This window comes from Stegostoma tigrinum, chromosome 1, assembly GCF_030684315.1.
Source record: "Stegostoma tigrinum isolate sSteTig4 chromosome 1, sSteTig4.hap1, whole genome shotgun sequence".
NCBI lineage: Eukaryota > Metazoa > Chordata > Chondrichthyes > Orectolobiformes > Stegostomatidae > Stegostoma > Stegostoma tigrinum.
The window spans coordinates 39,500,148-39,526,435 of NC_081354.1; the positions used below are offsets into that span (position 1 = coordinate 39,500,148).

Below are 26,288 nucleotides of genomic sequence, written 5' to 3' on the forward strand. Positions count from 1 at the left end.
TTTTTTTGCCCATTAGTTTCTTATTTCCACTCACATTGATTCCGCTAGACCCTTTGTTTTTTTACTAACAATGTTATTCCACCTTCTTTCCCTATTTTGTCCATCCTTCCTAAATAGTGAATATATTGAATGTTCAATTTCCATCCTTAGTCATCCCGTAGTCAAAACTCTTTAACCACAACTATATCATGACAATTTATATCTATTTGCATTGCTAATTCATCCATCCCATTGTAAATGCACCAAGCATTAAGGTACAAAGCCTTTAGACTTGTCATTTTAAACTTATCAGTCATTTTAGCTTTGTTGTGCATTGTGGCCCCATTTGATTTGTAGTTTTTTTCTCTGCCTTTCACTTTTGTATCTTAACTTCTGCCTGTTGTTTCTAGCCTTGTTTCTTCCTGATCAGTCTCCCTGCTCACCTACCCTGCTTTTCTAACTTAAACCCTCCTCATCAGCTTTGGTCCTACCCCTGCCCAGATGTTTGTTTATACCTTCCCCAGAACCAGCTCCAGTGTCCCAGGAATCTGAATCCCTTCTTCATACATCTCTCTAGTCATGTATTCGTCTGATGTATACTGTTAATTTTACTCTCAATAAGACATGGCGCTGGTAGCAATTCTAAGATTGATATCTTTGCTGTTCTACTTTTTAATTTTCATCCTAACTCCCTACATTCTACTTGTAGGACCTCACCCTTTTATTACTTACATTGTTAGTACCAATATATACTGCAACCACTGGATGTTCACCCTTCCTCTCAGATTGCCCTGCAGCCGCACTGGCACATCCTTGACCCTGGTACCAGGGAGACAACATGCCATTCTGGAGGTTCTTTCATGGCCTCAGAAAGGCCTGCCAGTTCCCCTTACTAATGAATCCCCTATCACTATAGCCCTGTCTCTCTTTATCCTTTCCTCTTACGCACCAGAGCCACCCATGGTGCATGACCCTAATTCCTGTCACTATTCCTAACAAATACCCACTTCTATGAGGACTCAGTATACTACGCCTATTAAGGAGACGGTTAGAGCAGGGGATGCCAGTACGTCGTGTCTTTCTCTGCTCTGCCTGGGGGTCACTTTTGCCTGTTCAGTGTTTACCTGTAGTGTGACCACGTCACTGTATGTGCAGAGTATCACAGATGCTTCCCAGTGAGTCCGCCCACCACTCCAGCTCAGAGATGCGATAAGCTAGTGGCTGCATCTGAACACACTTCTTGCATACATGGTTACCAGGGACACAAGAAGTATTCATTACTTCTCCCATAGCTCAAGAATTTGTGGACGATTCTAATATCAATTTAAGGTGATTAGCAAAAGAACCAGAGGTGCCATAAGGAAAATCTTTGGTAAATAGAGAATGAGATCTGGAATGTACTAGCCTGAGTGTGCAGTGGAGATGGATTCAATCATGGAGATGTAAATATTAAATTAGTTAAGTATGCGAACAGAATGGAACTTAAACGGTTGCAGGTATAGGCTAGAGGGTATGAAACTTATATGTGTGCAATATGTGATTTAATTATTTCTGAACATTTCATCACTTGACTTAACCTCACACTTCATCATAAAATGGACCTGAACATCCATTCTTTTTAACATATCAACTTCTTGTGCCAATTCTTGCATTTTCCAAGGAAATTATTTTTTCAATATGCATCAGCATTGGTGTCATATGGGTTTCTGATCTAGCATGACTTTTTTTTAAGGAGGTCTGACATGTTCTTTGAAGAAAATATAAATTTTTAATAGCTTAGTCTTGAAGTCCCTCAAGATTGTCCTGGCTTGTCTCCATCATTTTGCTAGAAGATAATGAGAAGCCTCAGATGAGCAAGGTGTAAGTGGCCTTTTGCGGCTATTTATGCATTCCCAAAGCTTCACTAAAGTTTGAAAAATTCGAGTAATTTATTCTCTATATTTCCAACATTTTGGAATAGTCAACGTCCAAATGCATAAATGTTTTCTCTGATATAGATGAATATGTTCATTTTCTGATTGAGCTCTTTGGCTGGAGCAGTTCAGACTATGGAGCTACAATGTTCGTTATCTGCAGGGAGACAGGTCGCAAATCCACCACAATCAAAACTGGGATTGAACCCCATGTTGTTTGCATCAATTTGATCCATGCTCGCTGCCCAAACAACTGAGTCAAACAGTTACCCAAGGAGTCCACATTGTTGTGGCAACATACACTCTCACATTGATCTTATGGGCTGAAGCTATATAAAGTGGTGGTAAAGGCTCCACATTTCTTTCCCATTACATGATACCTATGCTTCAAAATGAAAAAGTGGCATTGCATTTAGACAGGATAGTGAAGAAGGCATTTGGTATGCTTTCCTTTATTGGTCAGTGCATTGAGTATCGGAGTTGGTGGCCATGCTGAGGCTAAACATGACAATATTTAGGCCACTTTTGGAATACAGTGTTCAGTTCTGGACTCCCTGACATAGGAAGGATGTTTTTGAAACTTGAAAGGGTTCTGAAAAGATTTACAAAGGTGTTGCCAGTGTTGGAGAGTTTGAGCTATTAGGAGAGGCTGAATAGGCTAGGGCTATTTTCACTGGACTGTTGGAATCTGAGGGGGTGACCTTATAGAAGTTTATAAAATCATGAGGGGCATGGATAAGGTGAATAGCCAAGGTCTTTTCCATGGGGTAGGAGAGCCCAAAACCAAAAGGCATAGGTTTAAAGTGAGAGGGAAAGATCTAAAAGGTACCTAAGGGGCAACTTTTTCATGTAGAGGGTGGTGTGTGTATGAGTCATAGAGCTGTACAGCATGGAAACAGACCTTTCAGTCCAACACATTCATGCTGACAAGATATCCTAAATTAATCTAATCCATGTGCCAGCATTTGGCCCATCTCCCTCTCAACCCTTCTTATTCATTTACCCATCCAGATGCCTGTTAAATGTTATCATTGTACCAACCTCCACCAATTCCTCTGGCAGCTCATTCCATAAATGCTCCAGCCTCTGTGTGTAAATGTTCCCCCTTAAGTCCCCTTTTAATCTTTCCCCTGTTGCGAAGTTGTGTTGAGTACTTATGGATTAGAAGGGAGGATGTTAGAATTTGGTGTCTGTAAAACATTGGCGTCTGTAAAATGCTAGGGTGAAAAGCAGTGTGTGGTCCCTTTAAAAGATGGTATGTATTTCTATGCTTAGAGATTCAAAAAGGATGTCTATGGGCAGCAACTTGTGGGTTTGGAAGTGCACAGAACACTTGAATTGAAACATTTGTACGAAAAGGCTTTATAGTTAACAGGCCAAGCAGCTGTTTCATTTTGTTATGAAGACAGTAAATTTTGATTTTAGCCAATCAATTTGTATCAGACACACAGATACTAAAAAACAATTAAATTAAAATCTGACAGCTTTGACCACATAAGGGTGAATCCTACTGTAAGAATTTGATGTGTCATCAAGGTTAGAATAGGAGAGAGCAGTTGGAAAAAAATCACAAGAATTAACTGCCATCTGATAGAGCTAATAGCTCTCAGCTCATAAGAGAGAATGACTGACTCTTACAGTTTTCCCTCAGCATTGGAGAAAGCACCATCTCAATCAAAGGTACCTACGGCACAAATAGTAAATATTCTTTACAGGGTGTTGGAAGGTGTTTCTGACAGAAAATTCGACAAAGAAGGCATAGAACATTCTGGAAGGCATGTAACCTGGCTGTAATTTTGAAAGAGTAAAGTCTGTGTTCTTTTCATTTTATGTAAGTGGTACTTCTTTTGCTGGAGCATAATACCATTAGAATCTTGTTTTATTTTAGAATAGTTAGTAGTCAGAAGGGGTCTATTTACTTTGGCTATTTACCATGTCCACATCCCTCATTATTTTATAAGCCTCTATAAAGTCACCCCTCAGCCTCCAATGCTTCAGAGCAAATAGCACCAGCCTATTCAGTCTCTCCCAATAGCTCAAACCCTCCAACCCTGGCTGCGTCGTCATTAATTTTTTCTGAACCTTTTCAGGTTTCACAAAATACTTCCTATAGCAACCATGATAAAAGCAGCAGCTTTCAGTTTATTCAGCTGGGTAGGCAGTTATTGCTGAGTATAATGGAGGTTGCTCAATCCCTGGTGTAGACATATTTGTTGAGGTATCCTGTAATACATATGTAAATATTCTCACCTATATGAAAATAATCTACTTTTAATTTACCAATCCTGCATATGTGATTCATGAATTTGCATAAAGAAGCCAGAAATGCAACAAAAGATCCAAGGCTCATGACATGGAAAATATAGGCTGAATTAAATACCTCCAAAAGTAAAAATTAAATGGATTTGTGAACTATTCCTGGTGTATTCTCCACTGTGGCTTTATTCACCAGCTTGCAGACATGCATGTCCACAGCAGTGTCACATTAACTGATAACAATTAGGTTTGGTCAACAGAAATCCATTTGTAAAGCTAAATACTTTGCAGGCTACTTAGGGTGTGATATAAATTTCTGCTTTTACTACTGGTTTAAAAGATAATCCCCAAATTCGATCACAGACAGTGTCCTGGACAATGAATAAGTTTCTTACTGAATCTACCAAGCAGAAAATTTAAAAATCCTGATTTTTTTTATTGCGAAAATCAATGTCACACACCACTTCAGAATAAATTGCATAGTATTTTTTGTTGATTCAACATGAAACACATTCCCTTGAGGAACAGAATGGATAGCATGCATCCTTTGGCTAATTTTAGTAAAAGAGTTGATGTGAATGCAGAATATGATATCCCATTTTGCTATCAAACCAACTTTTACACCAAGATTATTGAGAAGTTGTTACTCCATAGAATACAGTAGTGATTTGCATTATTCCTTAATTCACCAAACATCATCATGAAATATTTGAATGAGACTAGACCAGATATCTGACATTGTTTATCAGGATTATCCTGCCTTGCAAATTATCTACAGCTATCAGCATCTGTTACATTACTAGAGCGGTTAGTACTGATAGCATGTTTGTACAGTGATGAAGCTGTTGCCGTTTAAGTTTACAGGTTAGAAATTCATTTGGGCATCAAGCCTTATTAGGCATCTTTAACTCTGAAATATCCGAGGCCAAACATGTGTTTTTCAGGTGACCAAGGGGTTGAATACATTGGCCCCTCACAGTTGGGCCTTGATAAATTTGGGTCTGGTAAAATAGATGTAGCAAGTCCAAGTTTGCAGCTGCAAACCCAATTTAGAAGTACTGGGGCAACTCTGATGCTACTGTTTGGATAAGGTTCTGATCACCAATAATTTTAAAAAAAGAGGATTTGAATTCCCAGTGACCAGCAGAAAAGAATTGAATAACAAGATTTCAAGATTTAAAAGTTTTACTGTAACAAACAATCTAAAATTAACATAAACCAACCATAATGTAGTGCGTAAGTAATACACTAAACTATGTTTATAATCCTATGCTGCATTCATACATTACAGCCTACCCTTTACAGATTTGCAGCATTTACAACAGCCGCACCAAAATTACTACAAACTTCCACAGGTTTGTTTCTTCATGGTTTGCTAAGCAGTAACATCTGTTGACTGTCAATTGTCTTTCACTTAGATTTCCAGACCTCAACTAACCGGAAACATCATGGCTCACACCAATGAATCCTTCCTCTGGCCATGCCTAGATAAACCTTTCAGTTTAAATTTCCATGGGTTCCATCGTTTTGAGATAAAACACTTTTTAAATTCTTTGTTGGCCACGGTATGTGCTGGCCACAATAGCTGTTACACCTGTCTATTTCTCTGGGACTCACTCCTATATCCAGTATTGTTTAATCAGTTAGCCTGGGAGCATATGGGTAGAACCTTATGGGGTCTGAGTAACAATGTCAATGGTGAGATTTGCAGAAGAATTATGGGAGAAGTGGGCTGAGGCCTATCTCAACATGAGGAGCAACTCAATGCTTCTTTCATACATTTGTCGAGGGGTGGGGTAAGTTTCTCACTTGACAGTGGCAAGATTAAGGTGCTTATTCATTATTAATCCACATCTCACCTCTTTAATATACGATTTCCTGTCTTGAAAATACACCAAACAATCTTGGTGTCACGAATTCTGGACATGAAAATTGGAGCTGGTATCTGGTAACTTTAGCTTGCTGCTTGCTCCAACAGATCTTAATGTTGGTTATCAGGCACCGGCCTCCGAGGGCACACTCCAAAGTTAAAAGCCATATGCACTCCATAACCAAAACAGTATGAGCCTGGTATCTCTAGCTGAGGAAGCAAAGCACACAAAATGAAGGTAAGTCACAACAAGGCAGGGGTGCCACGAGCAGCCAGATAGGCTAAAGACAAGTCAGCGCTTGTATGGACATTGACATCTGATATGGCACATCTCTGATCTCTATGGTGTAGTCTACACTTCAATGCTGGACCTCAGGGTGCAATAGCAAATATCATTGTAACGCAGCCGAAAGGGCACTTTCATGGGCAGGAACAGGAACTCAGCTCATTGACGTGGCCAGGTTGCATCTCTCGACTCTTCACTTGATCTCTTAGCAGTCACATGTGGCGAGGTGAGATTCTCACCAGGGCAGTGGCAATGGCAATTACTACTTGTTAAATTGTTGGCCCAACTTATCTCATTATCAGACTGCCCACCAGGGCTGCTTCCTTGACCTCTCAACTCGCATCCACCTGGCGTCAACCTAGCATGCCCTCTGTGCCATGCAGTGCTAATTAATGTAAGCATACAATCAGGTAACTACTTTGTAATAGTTGTCAGTCAAGGGCACATATGTCAGTCTAATCACTGAACCAATAGCATTCATGCCAAACTCACTGTACCAGCAGCAAACAGTGCAATATATCTGAGTGGAGTAGTCAGCAGTGGGGTCGGGGGGACATCCATTGATCAGGGGGTAGTCATCGCAGTTAGTGAAATGTCGCCTCCCTTAACAGTCCTTGGTTTCAGCTGTAGTCAGGTGCCCAACAGGGTGGCTTTGTAGTTGTCAACTATACTTCTATGCTCCAGGGAGCAGGTCTCAATCGATTTGTTGTCTACCTGGGGGCCAGTGCAGGGGAGAGGTTTGCTGCAGTCAGTGACTAGTGCAGTGACCAGTCAGAGACTTGGGCTGGCACTGACAGGTTGTTTGAGAAATGGATCATGCCATTCTCATCACCCTAATTTGCAGAAGATAAGGAGAAAGGACAGGATGATTGTAGGGGAGCGGTAGGCAGGTTTTTATACATGTACACGGCTTGACTGGTGACCTAGAAAAGAGTGAAGCCTTTGGCACTCATGGAATGGGCAAAGGCAGGTGAGGGTGATGTTGGGTTTCTCAGTGACACACTAACACTGAAGTGGAAAGGCAATGGCAGAGAACTGCTCATGGTCATTTCCATCGTGAAGGACATAGAATGTGTATAACGTTCAGGAGAGTATTTAAGGGAATGTTGAAGAGAATAGTCATTAACTCACTTTCACTAGGCAAGGTAAATGAGCTAATGTGTGAAATAGGGGATTGCATCTTCACCCAGCCACTGGACATTCACAAAGGAAGAACAGAGGTGTTGCAAAAAAAGTATGTTCACGACACAGGTATTCACGGTGTCTAATTCTGTGAATCTCCTGCAGCATTGATCCTCTTTGTTTGTTCAGTTCACTGTCACTCATGAGGAACTGCCTGATATATATATTCCTGTGCACACAGCTGGCTGAACAGTACATGATATTGAGGGGTGGGGGGTGGGGTCTAAGGTGTTTATGTAAGCCAATGTTATGTAGACACATTTCTACCCCTGGTTCTATATGATGTAATTGGCACTCATGGTAGACCTTGCACCATTTCAAGGTTTTTACTTCACAAGGCGTAATGCCACTGGATGCAATGATAGAATCAGGTCCTACACAGACACAGGGACAATCTCACAAACCATGAAAAGCAAAAGCTAATGAACGAATCAAACCAATTATTTAACAGTCAATCATTGCCTTCATGTGCTTCTTTCTGTTCACCCTCCCAAGGGGCAGTACGGGCCACTCTTTTCTGCAGATTGGGTGGAGGGAACCTGCACCATAGCAGAGGTCATTGGCCAAGAAGTTTACTTGGGCAATGCCAACTGCGTTCTGGTTATGTGGGCCATATATACTGAAGGTCTTCTTGCAAGAGGTACATTAAATCTTCTTGGAACGAACTTCCAAGGGTTGGAGAAAGTAAGCAGGGTGGAGATTGAGAGCACAGCCAGCCCCGCAGTGTCATGCGATAGGTGTGAGACCAATGTCTTAGTGTGCAACTCATCAAGATGTCCTCCCCCAAGCCCTGAATAGATTTGCACTGACAAATAGCCAGTTTGTGTTGATTTCATAGAATCCCTATAGTATGCAAACAGGCCCCACGGCCCAACAAATCCACACCAATCCTCAGAGAATCCCACCCAGACTCGTCCCCCATAACCCACCTAACCTATACATTCCTGAATACTATGGGCAATTTAGCATGGCCAATCCACCTAACGTGCACATCTTTGGACTGTGGGATGAAACTGGAGCACCCAGAGGAAACCCACACAGACACAGAGAGAATATGCAAACTCCACACAGACAGTCACCCAAGGGTGGAATCAAACCTAGGCATCGCTGATGCTGCGAGGCACCACTGAGCCACCATGCCATTCTGTGTGTCAATGCAAAAGAGCTTGTCAAAATGGCAATACAACTAGCCTTTAGCTCTGGCTGAAGTGCCATTGCTCTACCTGGTAAAGCATCGGTGGAGGGGCGGGGGGGGGCGGGGGGCGTTAGGCATGGCAAATTATTTTGTGAGTTTGTAGATAGACTCTAAGTGAACAAACACAAAGAGAACAAATGAGCTGCATCCTAAGGTGCAGCCTCATCTAATCTGTGAGATGGGTGCTTGCCCCTGTGTGCAAAGTGTCCCTGCTGCTGGTTTTCATTGGTAGTTCAGTATGCTCTGCAATGAAAATCTACGCCTGAACGTGGACTGGAAAGGTACCATGATAGTTCTTTGAGGAAGTCACGAGACAGGTTGACGAGGGTCGAGCAGTGGATGTGGTGTACATGGACTTCAGCAAGGCATTTGATAAGGTTCCCCACGGCAGGCTCATTCATAAAGTCAGGAGGTATGGGATACAGGGTGATTTGGCTGTCTGGATTCAGAATTGGTTGGCTGACAGGAGGCAGAGAGTGGTTTTAGATGGTAAGTATTCTGCCTGGAGGTCAGTGCTGAGTGGTGTCCCGCAGGGCTCTGTTCTTGGGCCTCTGCTCTTTGTAGTTTTTATAAATGACTTGGATGAGGAGGTTGAGGGGAGGGTTAGTATGTTTGCTGATGACACAAAGGTTGGAGGTGCCGTTGATAGTATCGAGGGCTATTGCAGGCTTCAGCGAGACATTGACAGAATACAGAGCTGGGCTGAGAAATGGCAGATGGAGTTCAACCTGGATAAATGCGAAGTGATGCATTTTGGAAGGGCGAACTTAAATGCTGAATACAGGATTAAAGGCAGGATTCTCGGCAGTGTGGAGGAACAGCGGGATCTTGGTGTTCAAGTGCATAGCTCCCTCAAAGTTGCCAGCCAGGTGGATAAGGTTGTTAAGAAAGCATATGGTGTTTTGGCTTTTATTAACGGGAATTGAGTTTAAGAGCAGCGAGGTTATGCTGCAGCTCTACAAAACCCTGGTGAGATCACACTTGGAATATTGTGTCCAGTTCTGGTCGTCCTATTATAGGAAAGATGTGGAGGCTTTGGAGAGGGTGCAAAGGAGGTTTACCAGGATGCTGCCTGGACTGGAGGGCTTGTCTTACGAGGAGAGGTTGACTGAGCTCGGACTTTTCTCTCTGGAGAGAAGGAGGAAGAGAGGTGACCTGATCGAGGTGTACAATGAAATGAGAGGCATGGATAGAGTTGATAGCCAGAGACTTTTCCCCAGGGCAGGATTGACTGCCACAAGGGGTCATAGTTTTAAGGTGTTAGGAGGAAGGTATAGAGGAGACGTCAGAGGGAGGTTCTTCTCTCAGAGAGTTGTGAGCGCGTGGAATAGTTTACCAGTGGTAGTCGTGGAAGCGGAGTCATTAGTGACATTTAAGTGACTGCTGGACATGCACATGGACAGCAGTGAATTGAGGGGAATGTAGGTTAGGTTATTTTATTTTTGGATTAGGATTATTTCATGGCACAACATTGTGGGCTGAAGGGCCTGTACTGTGCTGTACTTTTCTATGTCCTGTGGTCCTGAAAGTTTGGAAATTGTTGGATGCCAAATTGAGTCCAAACCGCATCATGCCTAGAGATTGTGTTCGGTGCTATTCGAAGCAGAAGCTTCTTGCAGCAGGGATGAGCTTAGGTCAATAGGTGCTGCCTCTGTTGAGTTTTCTTAATGCCTAGCTTGTTGGCACATTTAGTAAGATAAGAAATTGAATATACAGTAAATAAATTGGGCTATTAGCAAGATTTTTAATAAACTAAAATTCCCCTTACTTGACAAATTGTTATGTCTTAGCAATAAGCCCTTAGCAACATGCTCCTGATATCAAGATGAGTCACACTGGACACCTTGTCCGATTCTGCCATAAATCTTACTGTTGCTCACATAGCTCAGGTTCCTGTAAAATTCTGCAGAGTTGCTGCAGTACATCTTGTACATATTCCACTTACAGTGCATCAGTGGTGGCGAAGCTAGAAATTAAGCCCAATGGCCGAGGATCAAATCAAGTGAACTGCTCTGCCCGGTTAAATTCTTGTAGCTCCACACATTCAGACTATTTGCAAATATTCCACTTCAGATTTGAGCTGTGCAGATAGTGAAGAGGCTTTGAGAGACCAAAGGCTATCCAGGCTCTGTCTTACTCTTTCAGGCTTGAATTAAAAAAAATACTGGAAATGTCTGTCACAACCTCCAATACTTTTCAACTATTGAAATACAGTAAATGCTCAATTTTGGACAATCTCGCAAAGAACTTTCACACAGAATCCTGCATCAAGAAATTAGAAAATGAACAGTTGCTTTCTTTAATAGTATTGTTTGAAGGATAAATATTGTCCAGGACACATTGAGAATACCTTTGCCGTTGTTCAATAATTTGATGGGATTTTTTATTTCCACTTGAGGGGGAAGGGTATATTCTCTGTGTACTGGTGAATATTTATCTATTAAAGTGAGAGTACAGCATTCTCAATAAGATCATGAGGATTGATCTAATGCTAACAATGTGAGATTTGAGCCAAGGCTGACATATGTAGACACATATTTTCACTGAGACTTAAACAAAATGGTGTCGGAGCCCATTCCAGATTTGGCAACCATGAACCAGCAGCCATAATTTTCAATGAGGTTGGGGCTGTAAACAGGGACTGGTTATAGTTTTCAAATACATATTTCACAGAGGCAGTAATACATCTACATGCACAGCAACCTTAAAACAAGTCCAACTTTAGTTGGTGGAATATGAAAAAAAACTGACTTAAGGGATTTAGGCATTTGAGCAAAAGGTCTAAAACAGCTGGAGTAATTTGAAGAAGTCAGTCCACTTTTGGAAAGGTCTCAGGGCCACTTCACAATGGGTCAAGTTCCCTTTGTGAGAGGTCATGTCCTTTTGAGTTTTTAAAAGTAGACATGGATGTGCATAAAAAGTGGGTAGGCTCACTGGAAATTTGAAGCTTTTAAATCCCAAGCTAGCAGTATCTCGAGAAAGTTTTCTTCTGTAGTACACACTCTGGAAACCAGCCAATTGACATTCTGAAGTCAAGGACACATAGACAAAGAATAATCGCAATCTTTTGAGGTTAACTAGAAATTAATATGTGCCACCAGATTAGTTCCAGCTTTAATTTTCTCATCACACCAGATAGGGAATAGAAAGACTTCCAATGTTATTTTTGAAGCAATTGTGAAAACCAACATGAAAGATGTTCTCTCATCATTTTTAATATACATGTTGATTAGTATGAACTAAAAATAAGTTCACCAAGCCAGTCACTCAGCAGTGAATCCACTTGGGATATCACCTGAATGGTGTCCTCACTGTCTTTTTCACTGACATTGCTGAAATTGCATATATCCTAGAAATAAGATCCAGTATAGAATGAGGGAATGCCAAAGTTTATGTGTTTTAGATATTTTATTAGATTGTAAGTTCTATTATATGCTCCAGAAATTTAGGGGAGTGTTAAAAAATCAAAGAAGTGTAGAAAATGACCTAATGCCTAGACTACAATTTTTCCCCTGACCAAGATGTGGAGGTGCCAGTGTTGGACTGGGGTGGACAAAGTCCGAAGTCACATGACACCAGGTTGTAGTCCAACTGGTTTATTTGAAATCACAAGTTTTCAAAGCACTGCTCCTTCATTAGGTCCTAAAGGAGCAGTGCTCCGAAACCTGTTAGACGGTAACCTGGTGTCTTATGACTTCTGACCCAATTCAACTAAACATTGATAAATTGGGCATTCCTTAACATTTTGTTAATGAGACTTTGTAGCATCTAAAACACTTTGGGGTCATACATGCAACAAAATTAATTTCACTTTCATTAACGTTAAATACTTGCAAAGCATTCCCAGGGTACAATCATGCGTTTTATATACACTTTTTATGTATCGTTCGAGAATCAGACTTGGATGTAAAATGTGGAATTGGAAAAGGCAGGTAATTTTAATGGGCACTTTGCAACAAATTTCAAAGTAGAAGACACTACTATCATTCACCAATGCTAAACAGTTGAGAGATATAAGTGGTAAGGGTATATAAGCAATTACTATTGTTAGAAAAAAAATTACTAAACAAACCAATACGGCTAAAGACCCATAAGTTTTTATTGGACCTGATGGAATTCAGGATAGGATATTAAATGAAGTAACTGCAGGGATATTTGATACACAGCTAGTAATTCTTGAGGAATTTTAAACTTCTGGAAAAGTCCCAAAGAATTGGAAAACTGCCAACATAGCATCTTACTTCAAAGAGAGTGATACAAAAATAAACAGATAAGTTAGCCTAACACTTGCCATTGGAAAATGTTAGAGCATATTACAAAGGATGTAATAACAGAGCTTTTAGAAATGCACAACATAATCAAACAGAGTCAGGATAGCTTCATGAATTGGAAATAATGTCACATAAATTTATTGGGTTTCTTTGAGAAAGTAGCAAACAGGATAGACAAAGGGGAATCAGTGGATGTAACATATTTAAATATCCAAAAGGTTTTTGAAAAGATACCATATGTTAGGCTACTTCATAATGTGAGAACCCATGGTGTTAGATGTTATGTGTTTGTATGGATAGGGAATGGCTAACTACTAGAAGATGCAGAGTGGGGATGGGGGAGGGATATTTTCCGGTCAGCAACTCATAAGTGGAGGAGCGCCACAGGGGTCACTGACTCAGCCACAATTATTTACAATATAAATTAATAATGACTTGTGCAAGCAAAGTGCGCTATTCCCAAGTTTACAGATGACACACAGTTATATAAGATAAAGTACTGAGGATGACAAAAAGATTCTATAGTGTGATCTAGGCACATTAAGTGAATATGCAAAATCTTAACAGAAGTGGAAAGATGTGAGGTTACATACTTTGGCAGGAAGAGTTGAAGAGCTGAACAATATTTAAAAGGGAAAAGAATACAGAAACTGATAAACTGAGAGATTTGGGAGATCCTCACACATAAATTACAAAAAGCTGATATATAGGTTTAGCAGATATGATAGAAGGAAACTCAATGTTAGCCTTTATTTCAAATGGAATGGAATATAAAAATAGGAATCTGCTAAAGCAATGCTAGACACTAGTTTGACCACACCAACGTTTCTGTGAACAGTCTTGGTCTCCTTATTTAGGGAACAACATTGAAGGTCGTCCAGATGAGGTGTACTAATTTGATCTTGGATATGGAAGGATATTCCTACGATGAAAGAATGAGTAGATTGGGCTAGTATGCATTGAAGTTTACAAGAATAAGAGAGGAATGAATTGAGACATACAAGATTCTTAGTAGGCTTCACAGGATAAACACAGAGAGGTTATCTCCCTTGTGAGAGAGTTTAGGACCGTAGGCCATTTAAGGGGTATGTCATCAAATATAGAGCTGTGGAGGAATTTCTTCCCTCAGAGGGTAGTGAACCTGTAGAATCCTTTATCATACAAAAACTGCTGAGGCTAGGTTATTTTCAAAGCTGCATTTTTTGCAGCAGCAGCAGCAGCAACAGGAGCAGTGAGAGTGAGGACCAGGGGCTTGCCGGGAGGTGAGTTTCGCAGTTAAAAACTTACCTTGTGCAATCAGTGGCCTCCATTCTTTGCAGCAGCAGAAGCAGGAGCAGTGAGAGCGAGGACCGGGGTCTCAGGTAGGTAAGTTCTTCATTTTGGCAGCGGAGCTGAGTGAGAGAGGTTGAATAGCTCTCTTGGAACGTGAGTGTGCTGATATATTTGGGCAGTGGCTAAACCCGAGACACTACATGTGTAGTGTCTCCTGCCCGCCCTCCTCCTCTGACCAAAGAAAAGACGTTGGTATGTTGAGAAGGTAAGTGTTCTTCTTTTTCTTATTTTTATAATGTGCTGGTAAGCAGAGTGATTTGGTACAATTGTTTTCATTTCATTTATCTATTATTCGATATTATAGTAGGACTAAGTTAAGTTTAAGAGTAAAAATGGCAGGAGTGTTATGTTCCTCTTGCTCAACGTGGGAGTTCAGGGATGTGGCTGATGTCCCTGACTCCTGTACGTGCAGGAAGTGTGTCCACCTGCACATCTTGTTGGACCGCATGACAGCCCTGGAGCTGCAGATGGACTCACTTTGGAGCATCCGCGATACTGAGGAAGTCATGAATAGCAATTTGAGCAAATTGTTTACACCGCAGATTAGGATTGCTGAGGGAGAAAGGGAATGGGTGACCGAAAGGCAGAAAAAAGTTGGAAGGCAGTGCTGGTGTCCCCTGCGGTCATCTCCCTCCAAAACAGGTACACCATTTTGGATTCAGCTGCGGGAGATGGCTCACCGGGGAAGGCAGCAGTAACCAGGTTCATGGCACCATGGCTGGCTCTGCTGTACAGAAGGGCAGGAAAAAGAGTGGAAGGGCTATAGTCATAGGAGATTCGATTGTAAGGGGAGTAGATAAGCGGTTCTGTCGTCGAAAACGAGACTCCCGAATGGTATGTTGCCTCGCAGGTGCAGGGGTCAGGGATGTCTCAGATCGACTGCAGGACATTCTGAAGGGGGATGGTGAATAGCCAGCTGTCATGGTGCATATAGGCACCAATGATATAGGTAAAAAATGGGATGAGGTCCTACAAGCAGAATTTAGGGAGTTAGGAGTCAAGTTAAAAAGTAGGACCTCAGAGGTAGTAATGTCAGGATTGCTACCAGTGCCACGTCCTAGTCAGAGTAGAAATGAAAGAATAGGCAGGATAAATGGTGGCTTGAGAGATGGTACAGGAGGGAGGGGTTCAAATTTTTGGGACATTGGGACTGGTTTTGGGGGAGGTGGGACTATTATAAATCGGGTGGTCTACACCTGGGCAGGACTGGAACAAATGACTTAGGGGCTGCTTTTGCTAATGCTGTTGGGGATGGTTTAAACTAATGTGGCAGGGGAATGGGAGCCAATGAGGAGGGCTAGTGGACAGTAAAGAGGTAATAAGTAAAGCCTGTAAGGATCTAGATAATGAAATCAGTGTGACTATGGGGAAGAGTAGGCAGAGAGCAAATGATGAATGCAAAGGGACAGTTGGTCTGGGGTGCATTTGTCTTAATGTGAGAAGTGTAGTAGGTAAGGTAGATGAACGTAGGGCTTAGATTAGTACCTGGCAGTATGATGTTATTGCTATTACTCAGACTTGGTTGAGGGAAGGGCAAGATTGGCAACTAAATATCCCAGGATATAGATGCTTTAGGCGGGATAGAGAGGGAGGTAAAAGGGGTGGAGGAGTTACATTACTGATCAAAGAGGATATCACAGCTGTGCTGAAGGAGGGCACTATGGATGATATGAGCAGTGAGGCAATATGGGCAGAGCTCAGAAATAGGAAGGGTGCATTAACAATGTTGGGGCTGCACTACAGGTCTCCCAAGAGTGAGCGTGAGATACAGGCACAAATAACCAAGCGGAGGCTTGGGGAATACTGCATCCATTGTACCCAGTGTGGCTTCATCTACATTGGGGAAACCAAGTGGAGGCTTGGGGACCGCTTTGCAGAACACCTCCGCTCGGTTCACAATAAACAACTGCACCTCCCAGTCGCAAACCATTTCCACTACCCCTCCTATTCTTTAGATGACATGTCCATCATGGGCCTCCTGCAGTGCCACAATGATGCCACCTGAAGGTTGCAGGAACAGCAACTCATATTCCGCTTGGGAACCCTGCAGCCCAATGGTATCAATGTGGACTTCACCAGCTTCAAAATCTCCCCTTCCCCCAGCGCATCCCAAAACCAGCCCAGTTCGTCCCCTCCCCCCACTGCACCACACAACCAGCCCAGCTCTTCCCCTCCAACCACTGCATCCCAAAACCAGTCCAACCTGTCTCTGCCTCCCTAACCTGTTCTTCCTCTCACCCATCCCTTCCTCCCACCCCAAGCCACACCTCCATCTCCTACCTACTAACCTCATCCCACCTCCTTGACCTGTCCGTCTTCCCTGGACTGACCTATCCCCTCCCTACCTCCCCACCTATACTCTCCTCTCCACCTATCTTCTTTTCTCTCCATCTTCGGTCCACCTCCCCCTCTCTCCCTATTTATTCCAGAACCCTCACCCCATCCCCCTCTCTGATGAAGGGTCTAGGCCTGAAACGTCAGCTTTTGTGCTCCTGAGATGCTGCTGGGCCTGCTGTGTTCATCCAGCCTCACATTTTATTATCTTGGATTCTCCAGCATCTGCAGTTCCCATTCTCACAGGCACAAATATGTAGTCAGATTATGGAAAGATTTAGGAGCAACAGGGTGGTGTTGATGGGAGATTTTACCCAACATTGACTGGGATTCACTTAGTGTTAGGGGTTTAGATGGAGTAGAATTTGTAAAGAGCATCCAGGAGGGTTTTCTAGAGTAGAACGTAAATAGTCCAACTCGGAAAGGGGCCATACTAGACCTGGTGTTGGTGAATGAGCTGTCCAGGTGGTTGAAGTTTCAGTAGGGAATTACTTTAGGAATAGTGATCACAATTCCATAAGATTTAGAATAGTGGGATGGACAAAGATGAGAGTGGTCCTAAAAGAAGAGTGCTGAATTTGCGGAAGGCCAACTATAGCAAAATCCAGCAGGAGCTGGGGAGTGTGGATTGGGAGCAGCTGTTTGAGGGTAAACCTACATTTGATTTATGGGAGACTTTTAAAGAGAGATTGATTAGAGTGCAGGACAGACATGTCCCTGTGAAAGTGAGGGATAGAAAAGGCAAGATTAGGGAACCATGGATGACTGGTGAAATTGTGAGACTAGCAAAGAGGAAGAAGGAAGCATACATAAGGTCTAGGCAACTGAAAACAGATGAAGCTTTGGAAGAATATCAGGAAAGTCGGACAAATCTGAAACAAGGAATTAAGAGGGCTAAAAGGGGTCATGAAATATCTTTACGAAACAGGGTTAAGGAAATTCCCAAAGCCTTTTATTCATACATAAGGAGCAAATGGGTAACTAGAGAAAGGGTTGGCCCACTCAAGGACAAAGGACGGAAGTTATACGAGGAGTCAGAGAAAATGAGAGAGATTCTTAATGAGTACTTAGCTTCGGTATTCATTGAGGTGAGGGACATGACGGGTGTTGAGATTAGGGATAGATGTTTGATTACTCTAGGTCAAGTCAGCATAAGGAGGGGGGAAGTGTTGCGTATTCTAAAAGGCATTAGGGTGGACAAGTCCCCAGGTCCAGATGGAATCTATCCTAGATTCCTGAGGAAAGTGAGACAGGAAATAGCTTAACAGATATCTTTGCAGCATCCTTGAGCACTGGTGAGGTTTTGGAGGACTGGAGAATTGCTAATGTTGTCCCCTTGTTTAAGACGGGTAATAAGGATAATCCAGGTAATTAGATTCCCTACAGTGTGGGAACAGGCCCTTTGGCCCAACAAGCCCACACCGCCCCTTGAAGCATCCCACCCAGACCCGTTCCCCTTTAACCCACACACCTCTGAACACTACGGGCAATTTAGCATGGCCGATCCACCTAGTCTGCACATCTTTGGACTGTGGGAGGAAACTGGAGCACCTGGAGGAAACCTATGCAGACATGGGGAGAATGTGCAAACTCCATACAGACAGTTGCCTGAGGCTGGAATTGAACCTGGGTCCCTGGTGCTGTGAGGCTGTAGTGCTAACCACTGAGCCACCGTGCTGCCCCAAAGATTATATACTGGTGACCCTGATGTCAGTGGTGGGGAAGCTGCTGGAGAAGATACTGAGGGATAGGATCTATTTACATTTGGAAGAAAATGGGCTTATTAGTGATAGGCAGCATGGTTTTGTGTAGGGAAGGTTATGTCTTACCAACTTGATGGAATTGTTTGAGGAAGTGACAAAGTTGACAGATGAGGGAAGGGCTGTAGATGTCATATACACGGACTTCAGTAAGGCATTTGATAAGTTTCCCCACGGTAGGCTGATGGAGAAAGTGAAATCGTATGGGATCTAGGCTGTACTAGCTAGATGGATAGAGAACTGGCTCGGCAACAGGAGACACAGTTGTAGTGGAAGGGAGTTTCTCAACATGAAGAACTGTGACCAGTGGTATTCCACAGGGATCTGCATTGGGACCACTGTTGCTTGTGATATACATAAATGATGTGGAGGAAGGTATAGATGGTCTGATTAGCAAGTTTGCAGATGACACTAAGATTGGTGGAGTAGCAGACAGTGAAGGGGACTGTCGGAGAATGCAGCAGAATATAGATAGTTTGGAGAGTTGGGCGGAGAAATGGCAGATGGAGTTCAATCCGAGCAAATGCGAGGTGATGCATTTTGGAGGATCCAATTCAAGGGCGAACTATACAGTAAATGGAAATGCCCTGAGGAAAATTGATGCACAGAGAGATCTGGGTCTTCAGGTCCATTGTACCCTGAAAGTGGCAACACAAATGGATAGAGTGGTCAAGAAGGCATATGGCATGTTTTCATTCATCGGACGGGGTATTGAGTACCAGAGTTGGCAGGTCAAGTTACAGTTGTATAGGACTTTGGTTTGACCACATTTGGAATACTGCGTACAGTTCTGGCCGCCAAAATTACCAAAAGGATGTAGATGATTTGGAGAGGGTGCAGAGGAGGTTCACCAGGATGTTGCCTGGTATGGAGGGCGCTGGCTATGAAGAAAGGTTGAGTAGATTAAGATTATTTACATTAGAAAGATGGAGGTTGGGGGGGACCTGATTGAGGTCTACAAAATCATGAGAGGTATAGACAAGGTAGATAGCAAGAAGCTTTTTCCCAGAGTGGGGTATTCAATTACTAGGGGTCATGATTTCAAAGTGAGAAGGGAAAAGTTTAAGGGAGATATGTGTGGAAAGTTCTTTACGCACAGGGTGGTGGGTGCCTGAAATGCATTGTCATCGGATGTGGTAGGCGGGCACGATAGCATCGTTTAAGACGTATCTAGGCAGATACACAAAAGGGCAGGGAGCAGAGGGATACAGATGCTTGGGAAATAGGCGACAGGTCTAGATAGAGGATTTGGATTGGAACAGGCATGGATGGCTGAAGGGCCTGTTCCTGTGCTGTAATTTTCTTTGTTCTTTGTTCTGATTTAATTAGCAATCATATGTGAGGTAGAAAAGGCAGGAAAGTTGAGGAATATCAGGTATTAAGAGAAATGGAGTTAAGCCACAGATCAGCCATAATCTATTTGAATGTTGGAATAGACTTGACAGGCTGAATGGCCTACTTCTGATCCTATGTTTCATATGTTCCTATCAGTCATGATCTCATTGAATGGCAGAGTAGATTGAATGGTCCAAATGGCCTAGTTCTGCTCCTACATCTTATGCGCTAAACTTAGCTGATTTCAGGAGTTAGATGACAGCCTGATTGTATGCAACATGAATCACATGGAAAAGTGACGACATAGTGGTATTATTGCTAAACTAATAACCAAGTATTCCAGGTAATGTTCTGGGGTCCCAGGTTTGAATCCTGCCATGGGAGATAGTGGGATTTGAATTCAATAAAAATCTGTAATTCAGGGTCAAATCTAGAATTAAGAGTCAAATGGAGAATCATAGAATCTCAACCGTGTGAAAAGAGGTCATTTGGCCCTGATCCTGCACCGCCCCTCCAAACAGCATCCTACCCAGATCCAGCCTTCTACATTATCTCTGTAACCTCACATTTCCCATGGCTAATCCGCCTAGTCTACACATCCCTGGACACTATAGGTAATTTAGCATGGCCAATCCACCTAATCTGTACATCTTTAGACTGAGGAAGGAAACCTGAGCACCCAACAGAATCAGACGTAGACACAGGGAAAATGTGAAGCATCTACATAGATGACCACCCCCAGGCTAGAATCAAATCCACACCCCTGGCACAGTGAAGCAGCAGTGCTAACCGCTGAGCCACCATGCCACTCATCAGCTGTTTGTCGGAAGAAGAAACATTTGATTCATTAATGCTCTTTCAGGAGGGGAAACTGCTGTTTTTATCAGGTCTTGCCTAGATGTGATTCCAATCCAAAACAATGTGATTTACTCTTAGCACCCATCTGAGGAATAAATGCTGGCCTGACCATTGATACCAACATCCTGTGGATCAAATTTAAAAAAAACTAAGTATGAGGATGTGGAGGCCCAAGTGATTTTCACGACAGGGTCTCATTTAGATAATCTTTGTTGGATTGCTCTGAACCTCCGAACAGTTTAAGTGCAAGACCGGTGGTGTGGAGTGAGAAACTGTTGATAGGAGGCCTCTGTCATGAAACAGTCCACTGCAGTCAGTCAGTAGAGCAGATTCTTACTGTGAACTGAAGTCTCCAATTGCTTCAAGAAGACCATCATCATCCTGGCACCAAAGAAAACTCATGCAGTGTGCTTCAATGACTACTGCCCTGTCTGCCTGATGTCCATAATAATGAAGTACTTTGAGAGGTTATTCATGGCTCCTAGCAGCTCTAGCCTCCCCGTCTGCCATTACAATTTGCCTAATGTTGCAACAGGTCCATGGCAGATGCCATCTCCTTGGCCCTACACTCATCCCTGGGAAATTTGGATTACAAGGCTACTACGTCAGTTTTCTTATTGACTACAATCTACCTTCAAAAGTATAATTCCAATCAAACTAATCTTCAAGCTCCAAGTCCTAGTTGACTGCTCCACCCACTGTAACTGAATCTTTGACTTCTTGACTCACAGACCACAATCAATGAGAATAAGCAACAACACCTCCTCCTCAATAATCCTCAACACCTGCACCCCACAGGGCTTCATACTCAGCCCCTCACTATACTCCCTATACACTCGTGACTGCGTGTCCAAATTTTATCCTAACTCCATCTACAGATCATTGATGCCACCACTGTTGTAGGCTGGATCTCAGGAAAAATGAGATTGAATACAGGACAGAGAGAGAGTGTTTGGTAACATGCTGTTAAGATAACAAGCTGTCCCTCAATGTCAGCAAAACGAAAGAAGTGGTCGTTGACTTCAGTAAACAAGGTGGAGGGCATACTGCTATCTACATCAATGAAGCTGAAGTGGAAATGGTTGAGAGCATCAAGTTCCTAGGAGTGATGATGACCAACAATTTGTCCTGTTCCACCTACATTGATGTGACAGTAAAGAAAGCAGTGCAATACCTCCACTTCGTTGGGTGGCTAAAGATATTTGGCTTGTCTGGAAAGACTCTTATGAATTTTTATAGATGCACCATAGAAAGCATTCTCTCTGGTTGCATCATAACTTGTTATGGCAGGTGGGCTGGCCAGGACCTTAAGACAATTGTGAACATTGCCCAGTCCATCACGCAAGTGAACCTTTGACTCCATTTATATTTCTTGCTGCTTCAGGAAGGCAGCCAACAAAAGTAAGCACCCCTCTCTCCTGGTTATAATCTCTTCTAACCTCTTTCGTCGGGTGGAAGCTACAAAAGCTTAAACACATGTACCAACAGATTCGAGAACAGCTTGTTCCCTGCAGTTATTAGATTTCTGAATAGACCTCTCAAATATTAAAGTTAATGTTAATCTCATTCTTTTGCACCTTTGTTGCAGTGGTAACATTGTATTCCTCACTCTGTTCTATTACCCTTATGCACTTTGTATGGTATGATCTGCTGTACCCCATGCAAAAAAAACTTTCACTGTACCTAGCTACATATGACTAAAATAAATGAAATGAAATCAAATCAAACCCCTCGCCTTATCAGAGGGATAGACCAGCTTTCATTCCTGAATGAAAATTGCACGGATGCCAGGGGAGTTTCAATACCACCATTCAGCAGGTACGCTCTGGCTAGACTACAAAGGATTCAAATGAAGGTAATATTTCTCCTTCTGGCCAGTCATCTCTTTTTGATTTGTTACAATTACCAAGCAACAGATCATGAATTTACATGGAGCTATCATGCTATCATTGAGTCGTCTATATCAGACAGCCCCATTTGCTTTTAAGCAGGAGCCTTGCCTAAAGCAGAATCTCCTTCATAAATGTTATGGCAGCCAGAAACACAACGGGATTATGATGTGGCCTCGATTGCTAGGATGTTAACCCCTTGCCTGATCATTTGTTGCCCATCAGGATAGCATGAGAAGGCTGTGCAAGGAAACATAATTGAGGTATTTCTTTCTCTCTTTTAACTACATTTGAAAAAAGATTATTTGAAATGGTTATTCCACTATAAATAAAGAATTAGAAATAATGCAACACACATGAAATAAAAACCACAAGGGTCAAAACTGTCTCAGTTGCTTTAAAAATAATTTGCTCGAAATGGTTTTCAAGATGCCTTCAGTGTACACATGACTAAGTGATTGTAATGAGGGTCAGCCGGTTGGACGCCATAGAATATGAGTTCCCTGATTGGGGCTATTAATCTGGTCCAATCAGGGAGGCCTGACGGATATAAGCAGGGATGTCAGATGTCTGTTCACTCTAACAGCTAGGTCAGAGGAAAAGGACTCACCACATGTAAATAAAGGGTAATTTGATGATGGGATACTCTGCGGAGTTATTACAGTGACAAAGGGAACAGTGAAAGATCTAGTTATTGACTCAAGCTTTAAATTTACGACTGGAAATCAATTCTTGTGAGGTAAAGTGAAAGGATTAGTTCTGCTCAAGGTTACAGTTAAAATGGAGGAAGGGTAGTTGCTGTTTGACTGAGGACATTTAACCTGAGAAAATTTCAAATATGATAAACACATAAACAGTGATTGATCATTATTAGTCCTGACAATGTGAAACTGACATTAAGCAAACAATTTTCTTGTGGAAAGATAACATCAAAATAACTAATCAACATGTGGAAATACAGTCTCCTTTATATTAGTTACAATTGGTGCGTGGGTGGAATGAATGATTATATTTAGATTTAGATTTATTGTCATGTATGTATAAAAATACAGTTAAAAGTGGTTTTTCGTCTGTTATATGCAAAGTGTGGCCATGATCCTGTCCCATCTTGAAACATTGAATACGATGCAAGATATTACTGTGATGGGATTCATCTTCCCTGCTTTTTCTCGTTCCTCCTTCTCTGGTCTTCCACTTGCTGCTTGACATTATCCAGGGCTTCTTAAAAGGGTTCTGGGGTCTTGGCTAAATGTCTGTGCCATCAACAACCCCATGACTGCTGCGTCTGAGCTGGAAGCATAGGTCATTCCAGCTGTTCTCAGCCCTCTCGATGGTTTTCCTCTCTCTGTGCCTCAGAATGGACAGACCCTACTCTAGGATGTTGATAGGGACAGCGTGGCTACTTTGGGGTGGCCTTAGTCAGTCCTCATGGCAAGACACTCTTGCTCACCACATACATAAAGAACATCTCTCCATCCCACATTAGCAGATGCTGCATGATTTAATAATGGTTGGTGACCATACATGTAACACATTTGCAAAACAAGCTGCTCTAACATTTAATACTAAATTATGGAGAAGTGAGGAAGTTGTAATGATATATTTACACTTCATATAGAGGCACCTGAAATAAAACCCAATCTTCTCTTCTGAGGGTCTCTAGATCAACCACCTTGTTTTGGGAACATGGACCAAGAGAAAGTTTTTTTTTCTAGTACATGTTCTTACTGGGAGGCCAACACGGTTTCACCTGGCAATCTCCCCTTGTGTTGCTATCCTTTGCTGACACAGGAAAAATGCCAACAGGAGTGTAAAGTGCCCATAATTGGCACTTATGTGACTCCACAGGCTGCCTGGTATTTAGGTCTGCCACTAAGGTTCCTGCTTGTAATATGCCATGGTAGAGAGAAGACATTTAGAACTTCTACTATCTTATCAGTTGCTCTGTCTTCCTGCTGTTTCCTGTAGGGTTGGCGATGCTTAAACTTCTGTTTCTCTCTGCCCAACCTGCTGAGAATTTGCAGATATTTTTTGCTTTTATAATACATGAACATAACCTTTCCAAATTGATGGAGAGAGAGGAATAAGGAAGTGAAGAGGAAAAGACATAATCACTCTATCTTGTCTGCCAGCTTTGAAAATGATATTTACACAAATTAAGAGTGTGAGGAATCTGAATGTGGCATTAGGTACAGTGCAAAGAAACCAGAATAGAGCTAGGGTTGGGAATGGAGAATAATTGAGATTCCAGTCCATCTGAGGGACAGGTTTCCTGCAGAGTACTCTAATAAGGGCTTTGATTGGACAGGATACCAAGAGAAGGTGAAAAGGTTTACATATCCAAATTCTTGGTGTACTGGTTTTCCCTAAATTTCATCCAGATTATCTTCCGTTTGGAGGAAGCAGCCACCTGACAAGCTGTTGCCTGGCACAGAATGCTCCCTGCCTCTGATCACATGTGATGTGAGCTATTTCTATAGGCTGGCAGTTTACATGGTATCAATTATCTATTTGAATCCTTCCATCCAATGGAGATGGGATAATTAATCATGATGTCAGGAAAACCACTTCCCTTTGTTCCACTTTTACTGAAGATGAGTTTTCATTCATTTTGGGAAAAACACTATTATTTTGATAATAGGATACATACGAGGTAATATAGTTCTTTGATATGAACTAATGGTGGTCCTTATTTGTGACATTGCTAGTCTTTATTGTTATCTTCCTTCTGTCCTTGTTTATTAGAAATTGCTCATGCTTGGGAAAAGGAAATTGTTCAGTTACAACAGTTAGAAGAATTGTGATGCTACGTGGAGAATACTAGAAAAAAAATCTATTTTAAAGGGACCCCAATTTCCAAGACCAATCAGAAAATCTGTCTCTGATTACAGAGCCCAGAGGACTTCAACTCCAAATTGGCATGTGGTCTTATGACACTGAAGTTCATTCTTTGTAATAGAAAAAGGGTGATCACTTCCATCAGTGCTTCCATCGGGCCCATTGTGAGATAATGCCTGACAGCAAATGTAACAATTTGCGTTGTGACCCTGACAGCTTCTGTTAATGTATGGTAGTATATTGATAATGTATGGTAATGTATGATCACACAATTCAAAATGGCTTATAGGGTATCTGATAGTTCATCAACCTCTTTTCAACAGATCAGTAGGATTGCTGAGGTGTTACTCTGGGACAGTGGCAGAGGTTCCATGGAGGCTTAACATGCTTTTTTTTTGATAATCATATAACATCTGCTTCCAACTTGGTGCTTTGCTAGTGCCTTTCCTGCTGCCTGTTTCCAGCCAGCCCAAGATGAGATGGTGCAGACTGAAGTCATTTCAGTCCTTGAATGTCCCAGGTCTTAAAATAAGAACATGCAAGCAGAAAATTGATAGTTCATGTTTTACTGTAATTCTATTATAACACATTTCCATCACAAGAATGGAGCATGAGTGATATTTCTCCTTGCTTAAGATAAACATGTTAAAAAAAGTCACAATGGAAACTTAACAAAAATTGGGACAACACATAAATATTCTGCTCACCTATGTCCGTGACACGACCCATGCCCCCACCTCCTCCAAAACTTCCAATTACCCAGTCCCCAACACTTCATCTTTACTACGGACAACTAGTCCCTATAGACCTGCATTCCCCATGCAGATGGCCAAAAGGCCCTCTGCTTCTGCATGTCCAGCAGGCCTGACCAGTCCCCCTCCACTGACACCCTCCTCCACTTAGCCGAACTTGTCCTCACCCTCAACAAATTCTCTTTCAATTCCTCCCACTTCCTACAGACAAAGGGAGTGGCCATGGGTACCTGCATGG

The 26,288-nt window shown here is 42.2% G+C and overlaps 1 long non-coding RNA gene across 4 annotated transcripts in view; it reads right to left on the bottom strand.

The window, feature by feature from the left end:
• Positions 1-26,288, bottom strand: part of LOC125459377 (uncharacterized) — a 132,128-nt gene that overhangs the window by 97,342 nt on the left and 8,498 nt on the right. For 2 of the 4 annotated variants that reach the window (XR_009445605.1, XR_007249004.2), the window contains exon 2: positions 6,008-6,228. The exons of the other annotated variants lie outside the window; for them this stretch is intronic. This is a non-coding gene — a long non-coding RNA (uncharacterized LOC125459377). The remainder of the gene's footprint in view (positions 1-6,007; positions 6,229-26,288) is intronic. 4 annotated transcript variants of the gene reach the window in all.